We start from the raw sequence: 11,849 nt of genomic DNA, 5'->3' as shown, positions 1-11,849 counted from the left end.
TGATGCTGATGATGATGATGAAGATGCTGCCGATGATGATGCTGCCGATGATGCTGATGCTGATGATGATGCTGCTGACGATGATGATGATGCTGCCGATGATGATGCTGCTGATGATGATGATGCTGCTGATGATGATGATGATGATGATGCTGCTGACGATGATGATGATGCTGCCGATGATGCTGCTGATGATGATGATGCTGCTGATGATGATGATGATGATGATGCTGATGATGATGCTGCTGATGATGATGATGATGCTGCCGATGATGATGCTGCTGCCGATGATGATGCTGCTGCTGATGATGATGATGATGCTGCTGATGATGATGATGATGATGCTGATGATGATGATGCTGATGATGATGCTGCTGATGATGATGATGATGATGATGATGCTGATGATGATGCTGCCGATGATGATGATGCTGATGATGATGATGCTGCTGATGATGATGATGATGATGCTGATGATGATGCTGATGATGATGCTGCTGATGATGATGATGCTGCTGACGATGATGATGATGCTGCCGATGATGATGCTGCTGATGATGATGATGATGATGCTGATGATGATGCTGCTGACGATGATGATGATGCTGCCGATGATGATGCTGCTGATGATGATGATGCTGCTGATGATGATGATGATGATGCTGATGATGATGCTGCTGATGCTGCTGCTGATGATGATGCTGCCGCTGATGATGATGATGATGATGCTGCTGCCGATGATGATGATGCTGCCGATGATGATGCTGCTGATGATGATGATGCTGCTGATGATGATGATGCTGCCGCTGATGATGATGCTGCCGCTGATGATGATGCTGCTGATGATGATGATGCTGCTGATGATGATGATGCTGCCGCTGATGATGATGCTGCCGATGATGATGATGCTGCTGATGATGATGATGCTGCTGATGATGATGATGCTGCCGCTGATGATGATGCTGCCGATGATGCTGATGCTGATGATGCTGCTGATGATGATGATGATGATGCTGACGATGATGATGATGCTGCCGATGATGATGCTGCTGATGATGATGATGCTGCTGATGATGATGATGCTGCCGCTGATGATGATGCTGCTGATGATGCTGCTGATGATGATGATGCTGCCGATGATGATGATGCTGCTGATGATGATGATGATGCTGACGATGCTGCTGATGATGATGCTGCTGCTGATGATGATGATGCTGATGATGCTGCTGATGATGATGCTGCTGACGATGATGATGCTGCTGATGATGATGCTGCTGACGATGATGATGATGATGCTGCTGATGATGCTGCTGCTGATGATGATGCTGCTGATGATGATGATGCTGACGATGATGATGCTGCTGCTGATGATGATGCTGCTGATGATGATGATGCTGACGATGATGATGATGCTGACGATGATGATGCTGCTGCTGATGATGATGCTGCTGATGATGATGATGCTGCTGATGATGATGCTGCTGCTGATGATGATGCTGCTGATGATGATGATGCTGCTGATGATGATGCTGATGATGATGATGATGATGCTGCTGATGATGCTGCTGATGATGCTGATGCTGCTGATGATGATGATGATGATGCTGCTGATGATGATGCTGCTGATGATGCTGATGATGATGATGATGATGCTGATGATGCTGATGATGCTGCTGATGATGCTGCTGATGATGCTGATGCTGCTGATGATGATGATGATGCTGATGCTGCTGCTGATGATGCTGATGATGATGCTGATGATGCTGCTGATGATGCTGCTGATGATGCTGATGATGATGCTGATGATGCTGATGCTGATGCTGCTGATGATGCTGATGATGATGATGATGCTGCTGATGATGCTGCTGATGCTGCTGCTGATGCTGCTGATGATGCTGATGATGATGCTGATGATGATGCTGCTGATGATGCTGCTGATGATGCTGCTGATGCTGCTGATGATGATGATGCTGCTGATGATGATGATGATGATGCTGCTGATGCTGCTGATGATGCTGATGATGATGATGATGATGCTGCTGATGATGCTGCTGATGATGCTGCTGATGATGCTGATGATGATGCTGATGCTGCTGATGATGATGATGATGCTGATGATGATGCTGATGATGATGCTGATGATGATGATGATGATGCTGATGATGCTGCTGATGATGCTGCTGATGATGCTGATGATGATGCTGCTGATGATGCTGATGATGCTGATGATGCTACTGATGATGATGCTGATGATGCTGCTGCTGATGATGATGATGATGCTGATGATGATGCTGATGATGCTGCTGATGATGATGATGCTGCTGCTGATGATGCTGATGATGATGATGATGATGCTGATGATGCTGCTGATGATGCTGATGATGCTGCTGATGATGATGATGCTGCTGATGATGCTGCTGATGATGCTGATGATGCTGCTGATGATGATGCTGATGATGCTGCTGCTGATGATGCTGATGATGCTGCTGATGATGCTGATGATGCTGCTGATGATGCTGATGATGCTGCTGATGATGCTGATGATGATGATGGTCACCTTGTTTTTCCTTCTCCTTGAGAGGGTCTGTGTTGTAAACGCGGAATCCATTCTCAGTTCCACAGGCAAAGCAACCTGCAAACATCATCAGCAGCATCATCAGCATCATCAGCAGCAGTGGCAGGAGCAGCATCATCAGCAGCAGCAGCATCATCATCATCTGTAGCATCATCATCATCAGCATCATTATCATCATCATCATCAGTAGCATCATCAACATCAGTAGCAGTATCATCAGTAGCATCATCATCATCAGCAGCATCATCAGCAGCAGCAGCATCATCATCATCATCATCAGCAGCATCATCATCATCATCAGCAGCATCATCATCATCATCATCATCAGCAGCATCAGCAGCATCAGCAGCATCATCATCAGCAGCATCATCATCATCATCAGCAGCATCATCATCATCATCAGCAGCAGCATCATCATCAGCAGTAGCAGCAGCATCATCATCATCAGTAGCATCATCATCATCAGCAGCAGCATCATCATCAGCAGCAGCAGCATCATCATCAGCAGCAGCATCATCATCATCAGCAGCAGCATCATCAGCAGCAGCATCATCAGCATCATCATCAGCAGCAGCATCATCATCATCATCATCAGCAGCATCATCATCATCATCATCAGCAGCATCATCATCATCAGCAGCATCATCATCATCAGCAGCAGCATCATCATCAGCATCATCATCAGCAGCAGCATCATCATCATCATCATCAGCAGCATCATCATCATCATCAGCAGCAGCATCATCATCATCAGCAGCAGCATCATCATCAGCAGCATCATCAGCATCATCATCAGCAGCAGCATCATCATCATCATCATCAGCAGCATCATCATCATCATCATCAGCAGCATCATCATCATCATCATCAGCAGCAGCATCATCATCATCATCAGCAGCAGCATCATCATCATCATCATCAGCAGCATCATCATCATCATCAGCAGTAGCAGCAGCATCATCATCAGTAGCATCATCATCAGCAGCAGCATCATCATCATCATCAGTAGCATTATCATCAGCAGCATCATCAGCAGCAGCAGCAGCAGCATCATCATCATCATCATCAGTAGCATCATCAACATCAGTAGTAGTATCATCAGTAGCATCATCATCAGTAGAAGCATCAGCATCATCATCATCATCAGCAGCAGCAGCAGCATCATCAGCATCAATAGCATCATCAATAGCATCATCATCAGTAGCATCATCAGCAGCAGCATCATCATCATCAACATCACACACACACATAGACTCACAGAGACCCATAGACTCACCACAGAGACCCAGAGACTCACACACACACAGAGACACACAGAGACACACAGAGACACACAGAGACCCATAGACTCACAGAGACCCATAGACTCACACACACACAGAGACACAGAGACACACAGAGACACACAGAGACACACAGAGACCCATAGACTCACAGAGACCCATAGACTCACACACACACAGAGACACAGAGACACACAGAGACACACAGAGACCCATAGACTCACAGAGACCCAGAGACTCACACACACACAGAGACACACAGAGACACACAGAGACTCACAGAGACCCATAGACTCACAGAGACCCATAGACTCACACACGCACAGAGACACACAGAGACCCACAGAGACACACAGAGACCCATAGACTCACAGAGACCCATAGACTCACCACAGAGACCCAGAGACTCACACACACACAGAGACACACAGAGACCCACAGAGACACACAGAGACCCATAGACTCACAGAGACCCATAGACTCACCACAGAGACCCAGAGACTCACACACACACAGAGACACACAGAGACCCACAGAGACACACAGAGACACACAGAGACACACAGAGACCCATAGACTCACCACAGAGACCCAGAGACTCACACACACACAGAGACACACAGAGACCCACAGAGACTCACAGAGACCAATAGACTCACCACACACAGAGACCCACAGACTCACCACACAGACACAGAGACCCATAGACTCACCACACACAGAGACCCACAGACTCACCACACACAGAGACCCATAGACTCACCACACACAGAGAGACCCATAGACTCACCACACACACACAGAGACCCATAGACTCACCACACACAGAGACCCATAGACTCACCACACACAGAGACCCATAGACTCACCACACACAGAGACCCATAGACTCACCACACACAGAGACCCATAGACTCACCACACACAGAGACCCATAGACTCACCACACACACAGAGACCCATAGACTCACCACCACACACAGAGACCCACAGACTCACCACACACAGAGACCCACAGACTCACCACACACAGAGACCCACAGACTCACCACACACAGAGACCCACAGACTCACCACACACAGAGACCCACAGACTCACCACACACACAGAGACCCACAGACTCACCACACACACAGAGACCCACAGACTCACCACACACAGAGACCCACAGACTCACCACACACAGAGACCCACAGACTCACCACACACACAGAGACCCACAGACTCACCACACACACAGAGACCCACAGACTCACCACACACAGAGAGACCCACAGACTCACCACCACACAAAGAGACCCATAGACTCACCACACACACACAAAGACCCACAGACTCACCACACACACAGAGACCCACAGACTCACCACACACACAGAGACCCATAGACTCACCACACACACACAAAGACCCACAGACTCACCACCACACACAGAGACCCATAGACTCACCACACACACAGAGACCCACAGAACTCACCACACACAGAGACCCATAGACTCACCACCACACACAGAGACCCACAGACTCACCACACACAGAGACCCATAGACTCACCACCACACACAGAGACCCACACACTCACCACACACACACAGAGACCCATAGACTCACCACACACACAGAGACCCATAGACTCACCACACACAGAGACCCATAGACTCACCACACACAGAGACCCATAGACTCACCACCACACACAGAGACCCACAGACTCACCACACACAGAGACCCATAGACTCACCACCACACACAGAGACCCACAGACTCACCACACACAGAGACCCATAGACTCACCACACACACACAGAGACCCATAGACTCACCACACACACACAGAGACCCATAGACTCACCACACACAGAGACCCATAGACTCACCACACACAGAGACCCATAGACTCACCACCACACACAGAGACCCACAGACTCACCACACACACACAGAGACCCATAGACTCACCACACACAGAGACCCACAGACTCACCACACACACACAGAGACCCACAGACTCACCACACACACACAGAGACCCATAGACTCACCACACACAGAGACCCATAGACTCACCACACACACACAGAGACCCATAGACTCACCACACAGAGACCCATAGACTCACCACACACACACAGAGACCCATAGACTCACCACACAAAGACCCATAGACTCACCACACACAGAGACCCATAGACTCACCACACACAGAGACCCGTAGACTCACCACACACACACACAGACCCATAGACTCACCACACACAGAGACCCATAGACTCACCACACACAGAGACCCATAGACTCACCACACACACACACAGACCCATAGACTCACCACACACACAGAGACCCATAGACTCACCACACACACACAGAGACCCATATACTCACCACCACACAGAGACCCATAGACTCACCACACACACAGAGACCCATAGACTCACCACACAGACACAGAGACCCATAGACTCACCACACACAGAGACCCATAGACTCACCACCACACACAGAGACCCACAGACTCACCACACACACACAGAGACCCATAGACTCACCACACACAGAGACCCATAGACTCACCACACACACACAGAGACCCACAGACTCACCACACACAGAGACCCATAGACTCACCACACACAGAGACCCATAGACTCACCACCACACACAGAGACCCACAGACTCACCACACACACACAGAGACCCATAGACTCACCACACACAGAGACCCATAGACTCACCACACACACACAGAGACCCACAGACTCACCACACACACACAGAGACCCATAGACTCACCACACACAGAGACCCATAGACTCACCACACACACACAGAGACCCATAGACTCACCACACAGAGACCCATAGACTCACCACACACACACAGAGACCCATAGACTCACCACACAAAGACCCATAGACTCACCACACACAGAGACCCATAGACTCACCACACACAGAGACCCGTAGACTCACCACACACACACACAGACCCATAGACTCACCACACACAGAGACCCATAGACTCACCACACACAGAGACCCATAGACTCACCACACACAGAGACCCATAGACTCACCACACACACACAGACCCATAGACTCACCACACACACACAGACCCATAGACTCACCACACACACAGAGACCCATAGACTCACCACACACACACAGAGACCCATAGACTCACCACCACACAGAGACCCATAGACTCACCACACACACAGAGACCCATAGACTCACCACACAGACACAGAGACCCATAGACTCACCACACACAGAGACCCATAGACTCACCACCACACACAGAGACCCACAGACTCACCACACACACACAGAGACCCATAGACTCACCACACACAGAGACCCATAGACTCACCACACACACACAGAGACCCACAGACTCACCACACACACACAGAGACCCATAGACTCACCACACACAGAGACCCATAGACTCACCACACACACACAGAGACCCATAGACTCACCACACAGAGACCCATAGACTCACCACACACACACAGAGACCCATAGACTCACCACACAAAGACCCATAGACTCACCACACACAGAGACCCATAGACTCACCACACACAGAGACCCGTAGACTCACCACACACACACACAGACCCATAGACTCACCACACACAGAGACCCATAGACTCACCACACACAGAGACCCATAGACTCACCACACACACACACACAGACCCATAGACTCACCACACACACAGAGACCCATAGACTCACCACACACACACAGAGACCCATAGACTCACCACCACACAGAGACCCATAGACTCACCACACACACAGAGACCCATAGACTCACCACACACACACAGAGACCCATAGACTCACCACACAGACACAGAGACCCATAGACTCACCACCACACAGAGACCCATAGACTCACCACCACAGAGACCCATAGACTCACCACACACACACAGAGACCCGTAGACTCACCACAAAGAGACCCATAGACTCACCACAGAGACCCGTAGACTCACAGAGACCAACAGACTCACCACACACACACACACACAGAGACCCATTGCCTCACCACACACAGACACCCACACACAACAACCCTAAACAACGACAACTCCCAATAGCCCAACACTCAAATCCTACAAAAAAACCCGTTTAACAATTAAGGACGAACCCCCATTGCCACCCCCACTCCGCCGCCCGAGGCCACCTGTAACGGGGCAGGCCGACTAGGAAAAGCGTAAGGCATCGCGGAGGCCCGGCATTGTGACTAGGCCTCATCGGTCTTTTTCGTCTTCGTCGTCGTCGTCGTCGTTCCTGCAAGCAAAAGGGCGCACTGACCGTGGTCCTGGTTGAAGCCGACGTAGAGGAGGCCGTTGGCGTTCGAGCCCGCGGAGGGAGACAGATTCATGGCGGAGACGGTGGCGATGGCGAGAGAGACGGAGACGTCGCCTCGGGTGTCTCCACAACAACAGGAAGGCTTGATGGCGGCGATGACGCGGCACGTAATTTATGCGGTTGGTTGCTACGTCATCACGCACGCCGCCGAGGGCCGGTGTTGTATGGGCGTGACGTCATGACGTCGGAGTGGGGGGGGTGGGGCTAACGGCTGCGACGTCATCACGCAAAGAGAGCGCGACCGAAGCGGTGACGAGGCACGTAATTTGTGCGGTTGGTGATACGTCATCACGTACGCCGGAAGTCCAATAGTAATCCATGGCCGTGACGTCATGACGTCGCGAGGGTAGGGTGGGGCTATCGGCGTGACGTCATCACGCAGGACGGGGGGATGAGAGGGCGTGACCGGAGCGGTGACGAGCGACGTAATTTATTCGGTTGGTGTGACGTCATCACGCACGCTTGGAAGTCCGATGACATCACGACGTCGCCAGAGTGGGTGGGGCTGTGGTGGGTTGCGCGTGACCGGGGCTATGACGTCACACAACGTGCACATTGCGGTGACGTCATCGCGCACATTCAGGAGCCGTGCAGAAAACGATACGCGGTGACGTCACAACGTGCTTCTGAGCATCACGCAGACAAAGCTCCCCCAGGTAGCCTCCAGCAGGGCTGCAGGGGCAAGTGCTGTTAGCTAGCGAGTAGCTGCAGCAGTGTCTATGTACTACACACACCACACACACACAGTGCGCTAACCACTGCACCACCGCTCTCCACACACACAGAGTGCACTAACCACTGCACCACCACTCCCCACACACACACAGTGCGCTAACCACTGCACCACCGCTCCCCACACACACACACACACAGTGCGCTAACCACTGCACCACCGCTCCCCACACACACACACACAGTGCGCTAACCACTGCACCACCACTCCCCACACACACACACACAGTGCGCTAACCACTGCACCACCACTCCCCACACACACACACACAGTGCGCTAACCACTGCACCACCGCTCCCCACACACACACACACAGTGCGCTAACCACTGCACCACCGCTCCCCACACACACTCACACAGTGCGCTAACCACTGCACCACCACTCCCCACACACACACACACAGTGCGCTAACCACTGCACCACCGCTCCCCACACACACACACAGTGCGCTAACCACTGCACCACCGCTCCCCACACACACACACACAGTGCGCTAACCACTGCACCACCACTCCCCCCACACACACACACAGTGCGCTAACCACTGCACCACCACTCCCTCCACACACACACAGTGCGCTAACCACTGCACCACCACTCCCTCCACACACACACACAGTGCGCTAACCACTGCACCACCACTCCTCACTCACACACACACAGTGCGCTAACCACTGCACCACCGCTCCCCACTCACACACACACAGTGCGCTAACCACTGCACCACCACTCCCTCCACATACACACACACAGTGCGCTAACCATTGCACCACCACTCCTCACTCACACACACACAGTGCGCTAACCACTGCACCACCACTCCCTCCACACACACACAGTGCGCTAACCATTGCACCACCACTCCTCACTCACACACACACAGTGCGCTAACCACTGCACCACCACTCCTCACTCACACACACACAGTGCGCTAACCACTGCACCACCACTCCTCACTCACACACACACAGTGCGCTAACCACTGCACCACCGCTCCTCACACACACACAGTGCGCTAACCACTGCACCACCACTCCCCACTCACACACACAGTGCGCTAACCACTGCACCACCACTCCCCACTCACACACACACAGCGCGCTAACCACTGCACCACCACTCCCCCCACACACACACACAGACAGTGCGCTAACCACTGCACCACCACTCCCCACACTCACACACAGACAGTGCGCTAACCACTGCACCACCACTCCCTCCACACACACACAGTGCGCTAACCACTGCACCACCACTCCCCACTCACACACACACACAGCGCGCTAACCATTGCACCACCACTCCCCACACACACAGCGCGCTAACCACTGCACCACCACTCCCTCCACACACACACAGTGTGCTAACCAATGCACCACCGCTCCCCCCCACACACACACACAGTGCGCTAACCACTGCACCACCACTCCCCACTCACACACACACAGCGCGCTAACCACTGCACCACCACTCCCTCCACACACACACAGTGCGCTAACCACTGCACCACCACTCCCCACACACACAGCGCGCTAACCACTGCACCACCACTCCCCACTCACACACAGCGCGCTAACCACTGCACCACCACTCCCTCCACACACACACACAGCGCGCTAACCACTGCACCACCACTCCCCACACACACACACAGCGCGCTAACCACTGCACCACCAATCCCTCCACACACACACACAGTGCGCTAACCACTGCACCACCACTCCCTCCACACACACACACAGTGCGCTAACCACTGCACCACCGCTCCCCCCACACACACAGCGCGCTAACCACTGCACCACCACTCCCTCCACACACACACACAGTGCGCTAACCACTGCACCACCGCTCCCCCCACACACACAGCGCGCTAACCACTGCACCACCACTCCCTCCACACACACACACACAGCGCGCTAACCACTGCACCACCACTCCCCACACACACACACACAGTGCGCTAACCACTGCACCACCGCTCCCCCCACACACACACACAGCGCGCTAACCACTGCACCACCGCTCCCCACACACACACACACAGCGCGCTAACCACTGCACCACCGCTCCCCCCACACACACACACAGCGCGCTAACCACTGCACCACCGCTCCCCCCACACACACACACACAGCGCGCTAACCACTGCACCACCACTCCCTCCACACACACACACAGCGCGCTAACCACTGCACCACCACTCCCCCCACACACACACACACAGTGCGCTAACCACTGCACCACCGCTCCCTCCACACACACACACACAGCGCGCTAACCACTGCACCACCGCTCCCCACACAGACTCAATAATAATTAATTAATCGGGGCAATCTCCATGGCAACGCGAATTTATTGGAAATTAAATAATTATTTAAAAACTTCCACCGCGCGCGAAAAACTCTCCCACACACCACGTGGTTTATCAACCGACGCGCGTGACGTCACAAAGGCGGCGGGGGGGGGCGGGGCTAATTAACATAAATCAGCTGACGACCACGCCCCCCGCGCGCATAAATTAACATAATTTACCTCATTAGCATAACGGCCGCGCACGAGCCAAGCTCCAGTACACAACGTACAGTACACAACTTACAGTTCACCGAGTACAGTCAAAATGTACAGTACACAATGTACAGTACGCAATGTACAGTGTGTACAGTACACAAGCACACGCAGCACTCACTAAGCGCTGAAGCATCATCCAGCATCGTTCAATCAGCTTGTACACACACTGTACAATGTACACAGTGACACTTTATATACACACACAGACACACACACAGACACAGACACACACACACAGACACACACACACAGACACACACACAGACACACAGACAGACACACACAGACACACAC

At 52.3% G+C, this 11,849-nt stretch overlaps 1 long non-coding RNA gene across 2 annotated transcripts in view; it reads right to left on the bottom strand.

Annotated features, from left to right (window-relative positions):
• Positions 1-8,352, bottom strand: part of LOC144954825 (uncharacterized) — a 19,363-nt gene extending 11,011 nt beyond the window's left edge. For both annotated transcript variants that reach the window (XR_013641381.1, XR_013641382.1), the window contains exons 1-2: positions 8,197-8,352; positions 2,558-2,632 (exon numbers count right to left, since the gene is read on the bottom strand). This is a non-coding gene — a long non-coding RNA (uncharacterized LOC144954825). The remainder of the gene's footprint in view (positions 1-2,557; positions 2,633-8,196) is intronic.
• Positions 8,353-11,849: the final 3,497 nt, after the last annotated feature.

This window comes from Lampetra fluviatilis, unplaced genomic scaffold, assembly GCF_964198595.1.
Source record: "Lampetra fluviatilis unplaced genomic scaffold, kcLamFluv1.1 SCAFFOLD_327, whole genome shotgun sequence".
Classification (NCBI taxonomy): domain Eukaryota; kingdom Metazoa; phylum Chordata; class Hyperoartia; order Petromyzontiformes; family Petromyzontidae; genus Lampetra; species Lampetra fluviatilis.
The sequence above is the reverse complement of the archived record's forward strand: the minus strand, read 5'-3'. Positions and strand labels throughout refer to the sequence as shown.